This window comes from Triticum aestivum, chromosome 2D (assembly GCF_018294505.1).
Source record: "Triticum aestivum cultivar Chinese Spring chromosome 2D, IWGSC CS RefSeq v2.1, whole genome shotgun sequence".
Taxonomy (NCBI): Eukaryota; Viridiplantae; Streptophyta; class Magnoliopsida; order Poales; family Poaceae; genus Triticum; species Triticum aestivum.
The window spans coordinates 348,778,814-348,786,785 of NC_057799.1; positions in this window are offsets into that span (position 1 = coordinate 348,778,814).

Here is a 7,972-nt window from a genome sequence, read left to right on the forward strand (position 1 = left end):
CGTTTCATCCGTTTTGCGGTACGCCACACCCCTCCCGATCAACAGGACCCCCGTTTCGACCGTAGGAGGTCCGTTTCGTCCGTTTTGCGGTACGCCACACCCCACCTGATCAACAGGACCCCCGTTTTGACCGTAGGAGGTCCGTTTCCTCCGTTTTGCGGTACGCCACACCCCTCCCGATCAACAGGACCTTGTTCCGAACGTAGGAGGTCCGTTTCCTCCGTTTTCCGGTATGCCAGGCCTCGTTTCCATTGCCTGTTCCGTCCAAGCCCTCCCGATGAACACGACCACGCATTCCGTTCCGACCCAGCCGGTTGGCTCCCACGCGTTCCGTTGCCTCCCGATGAACACGACGCATTCCGTTTCCTCCCCATGAACACGACGCATTCCGTTGCCTCCCCATGAACACGACGCATTTCGTTGCCTCCCCATGAACACGACGACGATGCTGTTTCTCTGTTCCGACCCAGCCATGTACACGAGCCCTGGCGTACGTATGCGCGAGTAGGTGTTCGAGACCCCGCCCGTATGTACACATACATGGCCGTATTTTCTTTCTTGCACCCTGGCCGCTGTACGTACGTGTACATGCTCCGTGCGCGCCTCTACTACGACACGTGTGCGCCTCTACATCGACCAGTATGTACGTACACGTTTGCGACCAGAATGACAATGCTACGTACGCTTCGACCAGGTGGGTCCCGACTGTCAGGCACTTCCTTGCTTGCGAAGATGTAGCTGGTGGGTCCCAGCAGTCAGGGGGCGAATCGTTTTTTTTGCCCGGACGCACTTCCTTGCGTGCGAAGATGTAGCCGGTGGGTCCCAGCAGTCAGGGGGGCGAATCGTTTTTTTTGCCCGGACGCACTTCCTTGAGTGCGAAGGTGTAGCTGGTGGGTCCCAGCAGTCAGGGGGCGAATCGTTTTTTTGCCCGGACGCACTTCCTTGCGTGCGAAGATGAAGCTGGTGGGTCCCAGCAGTCAGGGGGAAACGTTTTTTCCGCGAAATACAGTGGCCCGTCCGGTGGGTCCCAACTGTCAGGTGGAGGAATCATTATTTTCCGCATAATAAGGAGGCACTTCCTTGCTGCGGCCGTGGACCCAGCTGTCAGCCTCTCCACGTACAGTCCACGTCCGATGGAAGTCGTTCCTTGACCACGTTGACCAGGCCGCGCCGAGAGCACCACGGCGGTGGACGATGGCGAGGCCTAGGAAGGGGACGACGCGGAGCCGGGGAAGACGCGGCAGTGGAAGCCCGCGCGGAGAGGGGTACGAGGGTTCACTGGTTCGGCTGCGGTGTGAGGCTGCCGTCGCCGCAAGGCCTGGCCAGCGGTGGGAATAGTAGGGGGCGGTGAGGCCTCCGCGGCAGCACAACCGGCCATAGGAGGCAGGAGCATGCGGCACGACCAGCGCTGCTTTGGGCGGCTGGAGCAAGAAGACCAGAGATTGAAGAAGCACTACGGCCGTTGGATGGACATCGTACGGTCACTGGAGCTAGAATCATTCATATTGACTAAGTTGACAAAGCCCTCCGTCCTCGTCAACTTAGTTGGCCCACAAGTCATCCTCCCACTATGGTGGGTCCCAGCTAGCAGGGGGGTATTCATTTTTGTGTGCATAATAAGGAGGCACTTCCTTGCGTGCGAAGATATAGCTGGTGGGTCCGACATGTCAGCGGGGGGAACATTTTTTTCGCGAAATACAGAGGCCCTTCCGGTGGGTCCCAGCTGTCAGGTGGAGGAATCATTATTTTGCGCGTACAGTCCACGGCCGATGGATGTCGTTCGTTGACCACGTTGACCAGGCCGCGCCGAGAGCACCATGGCGGTGGACGACGGCGAGGCCTAGGAAGGGAACGGCACGGAGCCGGGGAAGACTCGGCAATGGTTGCCCACGCGGTGGGGAGTACGAGGGTTTACTGGTCCGGCTGCCGTCGCCGGAAAATAACAGGAGTTGTGGGTGAGTAGAGGAATGGCCTCGCCAGCAATGAAGTAGGGTGGGGTGGTGCGTCCTGTGCGGCAGCACAGCCGGCCACGGGAGGCGGGAGCAGGCAGTCCCACCGGAGCTGGTTTGGGCGGCTGGAGCAAGAAGATCAGATATTGAAGAAGCAGCACAGCCGTTGGATTAACATCCAACAGTCACTGCTGCTAGAACCGTTTGTGGACTAAGTTGACAAAACCAAAGTACACGTCAACCTAGTAGACCCACAAGTCAGCCTCCAAATCTGTCCCAAACAGCATACAGCCCGAAATTTCTAGCCAGATTCAAATTAATTTTAAATCTAAATATACCTTAATTTAAATTCAATGAAATTTTACCCGCACAAAAACCATGAAATTTAAAATATCAAAATTCGAAAGAAAATAGTATTTCGGAACTAATTGCCTGTTTGCTGTATTTTTTTTCATTTTACAGCCCATTTATTATTTCTTATAGCCCATTTATTATTACTTATAGCCCATTTCTTATTACTTATAGCCCATTTTCTGGGAAAAATGCATCCCTCCTCATCTTGAAGGATTTCCGGCCCAGCAGGGTGTAGAAAAGCAAGTAGGCCTACGTTGGTTATTCCGCAAAAAACAAAATAGGTGGCTAGCCATTTTCAGAAAGGAAAAAAACAAACTGGGCTGGTCATGTGCTAAACATATGAAATAAAAGCCTGGGCTAGATGGGCCACGGGTCCCGCACAACCCAGTTGATACCCTTCTCCGTCCCGAAAAAACAAAATTACTGCGCGTGCTGCTGGGTCCCTACTGTCATCCTCACCATGTACAGTCATCTCTTATTCCTCTCGGTTGTTGACCATGTTGACAACACCGGAGGGCGGCGCCGCGGCGAGCGAACCAAGGCGGAGGACGATGGTGAGGCCTCGGACAAGAACGAACAGGAGCCGGGGAAGATCACAGCCAGCCGTGGGAGGCGGGAGCAGGCGGTCCCGCCGGCGCTGGTTTGGCTTTGGCGGCTCGAGGAAGAAGAGACTGAAGAAACACGACAGACGTTGAATGTCAATCCAACGGTCAAGGTTGGCACAATCGTTTGTTGACTAAGCGGACACCAAGTAGCATACTTTTTTATATATAGGAAGAAAACTGCGAGGAAAATGCGTTCGTCTGCCGTCCTCCTCACATGGAACGTTCGCCACATAAGTGACTAGCACCCTTGGTTTTGAACTGAGAGGTCTTGGGTTCGAGTCCCAGGAACTCTGAATTTTGTCATCCTTCCTTCCTCGCAAAAAAGGGAAAGAAAATCAAAGACTTGGGAAGGCGTACAGAACAAGCTAGTGTACCAGTAAAGAGACGTTGCCGAGTTTTAGAAAAAAGAAAGACGTGCTCCTGTAGCTGGTTCGAATGCAAACCTAGACTATGACTATATGTGGTGCTATGCTACTCTGCAAGTAATGAAACTGACATATCCAACGTTCGCTTCTCCTCTTCTCTACTTACTCTGCCTAGCATCAGAAGCTCTGGCCGCAGCAACCATGTCCGCTGGCTGCTCGTCCACCTGCTCTTCAGCAGGCAACAACCAGATATGCGCCAAGTCGCCAGCCGTACCATCGCCTGTGGGTCTCATCACACCCCCGCCGGCACGCGCACCGCAGCCGATTGCTCATCGCAACTCGCTGCCGTTGGTGTGGTGCCACTGCTGCAAATCACGCAGAGTCATCCGTCGCGTCTCAACCACAATCCGCAACCCTGGCTGAGTCTTCTAAAAATGCCCGAATCATGGGGTAATAATATGTTTAAGTGTTGTTCTGCTGCTTTCAGTTGCTGATTTTTTTAATAGTTTGGTTGATGATCTTCCAATTTGATTCGTGCAGAAAAGGGAAGATTCGTGTGATTTGTATTTCTGGGAAGTTGCTGATGTGCGGGAATGCAACTACGCTGATTATTTTGTTAGCCGAGGAATCCCAATACTAGCAGGTTGGGGTGTTGGACAAGTAACTGAAGGAACGGCAGAAGAGGAAGATGCAGAGCAGAAGGTTAAAGATGCAGTTCCTCTGATCATGGCCAAGCAACAGCTGCTGAACGGCCTTGACAGCAATGAGGAGATGAAAGAGCTTGTGAAGATAATGGGCAAAATCGTTGTGCTCTGTAGGATGATTGTCTCTTTATTTGCAGTGTATGTAGCACTCGTGATGTATACAGTGGCTACGACATGAGCACTTTGCTGAAACTAGTAATGAATGAAACCTGTGTAGCAGGCTGGGCATAGTGTTGTGAACATCTATGATTTCTATTAATGAAAATCAGGGGGTATCCCCTTTTGCTCATATAAATAAATAAATAGCAGAGGCCCTGTCGGGTCAGCTTTGTTCTCATTCGAAGACGTCGAGCAAATTGCAGTCCAACAACAAACTATGTCATCAAATTCAAGTTCCACAGCCAAATATGAGTACAACTAAACAACAATGTCATCATGTTTTAGTTGTCATACAATCACCAAACACAAATCAGCATACATAACAAGTGATGTTCTCACAGCAAAATACTAAACAACATGTTCATCAGGTTTCAGTTGTCATAGCAAACACAATTTCACATAGTAGATAAAAAAACGTCTTCTGACAGGCAAATACGACAAAAGCAATGTAATCATCATCCGCAGCAGCAGCGTCAACATCTTCACCATGTGTATCAGTCTGAATCGTAATTCCCCACGGTGTCATCTTCTTCTTCGTCCTCAACGTCCTCGAACGTTGGCTTCTTCTTGATCAACTCTTGTATGTCCACAGCACGACAGGCAATCTTTTCGCCGGCGTCATTGACGTGATGGTTCTCAAAGATATTAGGAACATATGTGTTATCTTGTACATCAGGAGCAGTGTAAGCATCATCTTGTTGTGCAACTTCATTAAACGAATTCCTCTGCTCAAACCTTTGCAATACTCTCCAGTCATCGCTACGTGCAAATGTGTCTTCCAAGAAAAATATCTGTGTTGCTTGATTTGCCAAAATAAAAGGCTCGTTGGTCTGGTACGCCGCCTTGACATTGATGGATTTGAAATAATCATCAGCTCTGTGTTTTGCGATCCTGGAAAATAGGTTATACCAACGACAGCACAACAGAACCACACACCGATGATCCTCGAAACTGGAGATATACTACAACTGAACAATGTCTGTTATGTTAGCATACATTTCAGTTGTCTCTTTGTCATACGTATCCGTGCTCATGATTGGCACTGTTTTGTGTCTTCCTTCCTTCGTCTCGTGCAAGGGTGTTGTAGCGCACATCTCCAACAACGCAAGATTCATAATGTCTTACCCGAGTATCAGGACCCATTGCTAGTGAGTAAAGGGCATCATCAAATGCCTGCCCATCCTCCCGCATCTTCTTAACCTATGGTTAGAAAATAGACAAGCTGATCATCCTATGTACTCAATATATTAAAAAAACTGACAGTGCACTTCAAAAGCTTACATGGTTCTTGAACCATTTCACAAATCCTGCCATAACCAGTTTGTCAATGTTTCTTGGATTTTGCGGCAGTAACTCCTCTTTGTAGATGCCGCACAACATAGTGATCGCGTCAAACATCTAAATATATAAGAATGTGCTGCAAGTTTAGTAGATTATGATGTATAAGCTGCAGTACTGCACGTACTTGATATAAGGTAGTATCTCAGGACAGTTATTCAACACATACCAAACCATTTTGTCCAAATCCTTAGGTTTGTCCTCTTGTCGACTCTTCCCTGTAACTCGAACAGAATAATCAAAAACATTGAGCCCGGGATTGTCTTCACCCACCTCTTTGCTAAGCTGATCAGCTGTTTCAATGTATTTTGAGCAGAATGGCAACGCTTCTGTAGCAATGTAGGCCTCTGCAATGGAACCCTCGGTTCTAGCTCTGTTCCTAACATAGCCCTTGAAAGTGCCTAGCCGCCTTTCAATTGGGTACATCCAGCCATACTGTACTGGACCTCTAAGTAGTGCCTCATCAGGTAGATGAACAGCCAAATGCACCATCACATCAAAGAAGGCTAGAGGATATATCTTCTCAAGGTTGCATAGTTGGTATCTTGTCTCTAAGACGCTCCAAAGCATCTATCCTGATATTCCTATTGCAGAGTTCCCTGAAGAATTGTCCCAACTCTGCAACTGCTCTGTATAAGTCAGGACGGCCCAATCCTTTAAGGATGACAAGTAAAACCCTTTGAAGTAGGACGTGGCAGTCATGAGTTTTCAACCCTTGTACCTTGTTTCCATCTGCACTGACTCTCCTTTCAGGGTTGGAAGCAAATCCATGTGGGAATCTCACACGTGACAGGACCTCGCAGAATTCTTTTCTTTTTACCTTGTCCAAGACATACACAGCTGGTGCCATATCCCGTGGTTTACCTTCATCTTGCACCTGCAAATCCTTTCTGATACCCAGGTGTGTCAAATCAATCCTATATTTTAAGGTATCTTTCATCTTGCCTTCAATATTAAGAAGTGTGCCGATAATGCTGTCACATATATTTTTCTCGATGTGCATCACATCAAGATTATGCCGCAGATCCAAATCTTTCCAATACTCCAAGTCCCACAAAGTGGACCTGCGGGTAAACAATAATCTCTCTTCTACCCTGCCACGCGTCCTTTTCCCGCTACCATTACCAGGATGGTTTCCTGGTGTAATATGCCTGACCTTCTCTAATTCCACTTGCAACTCATCGGCGGTGAGCCTCTTTGGCGCATCACGGTTTTCATGCTTTGCATTGAACACATGTCTTCGGTATTTTCTAGGATGCGGCTTGTCCTTGGCAAGGAAACGGTGGTGTCCAATGTAACAGATCTTGCTAAGTATTGCGTATGACAGCGGATTCCTGTCACAGCGAACACATGCATTGTAACCATGTGTCGTTCGCCCTGACATAGTGCCCAAAGCCGGATAATCATGGATGCACCAAATTATAATAGCACGTAGAAAGAAATCAGCTGGTGGGATGCTATATAGGTCTCGAGTGAGAACACCCTTCCATAGCTGTTGAAGTTCCTCCACAAGAGGCTCCATGAACAAATCAAAATCCTTTCCAGGAATTTTTGGACCTGGGATGAGCAAGGCCATCATGTAGTTTGATTCTTTGGTGCAAACATTTGGAGGCATGTTGTAAGGGATAACAAGCACTGGCCACATGCTATATGTGGCGCTCTGGTGGCCAAATGGGTTAAATCCATCTGAAGCTAAGCCAAGTCTAATGTTTCTCGGGTAAGCAACAAACTCTTTGTGTTTATCATTGAAGCTTTTCCACTCACTACCATGAGATGGATGACTCATTACATTCTGATCTCTGTACTCCTGGTTCCTAGAATGCCACAGTACATCCTCTCTTGTTTCAGCATCATGAAACAACCTCTGTAATCTTGGTGTAATTGGAAAATGTCTCAGAACATTATGAGGAATCCTCTTCACAGCATCGCCATCTTTCCATCTTGATGATTTGCATTTCGGGCATTCACTTAAGTTGGCATAATCCTTCCGGAACAGAACACAATTATTCTTACAAACATGGATCATATCATATCCAATTCCAACTGCACGAAGGAAATTCTTCATTTTACTGTAGGTGTGTGGTAGCTCAGACGCATCTGGGAAAGATTTGCGGAAAGCAGCCAACATCGCATCGAATGATTTGTTGGTCATCCGCTCAGATGTCTTCACCTGAAGAAAGGTGACCATAGCTAAGAATACTGACAGCTTATTTCCTGGGGTGACAGCAACGTTGCATTGTTCCAACATGCGGGCCCACCGTTTTTCTTCTGCAGGTGAAAGTTCACGGAATGCACGAGCATTTCGTAGCATTGTTTCAATGTTGGTCAAACTCACTGGCTCCGCCACCACCACCTCCTCCTCCTCTTCCACCTGAGCATCAGGCAGATCAAGATGGCGATCTGCTGCTTCCACGTAGTCAGTAACATTGACGTTCACAACTTCACCATGATGAACCCACCTAGTATATGTGACCGACATCCCATACAAGTGTAGATGA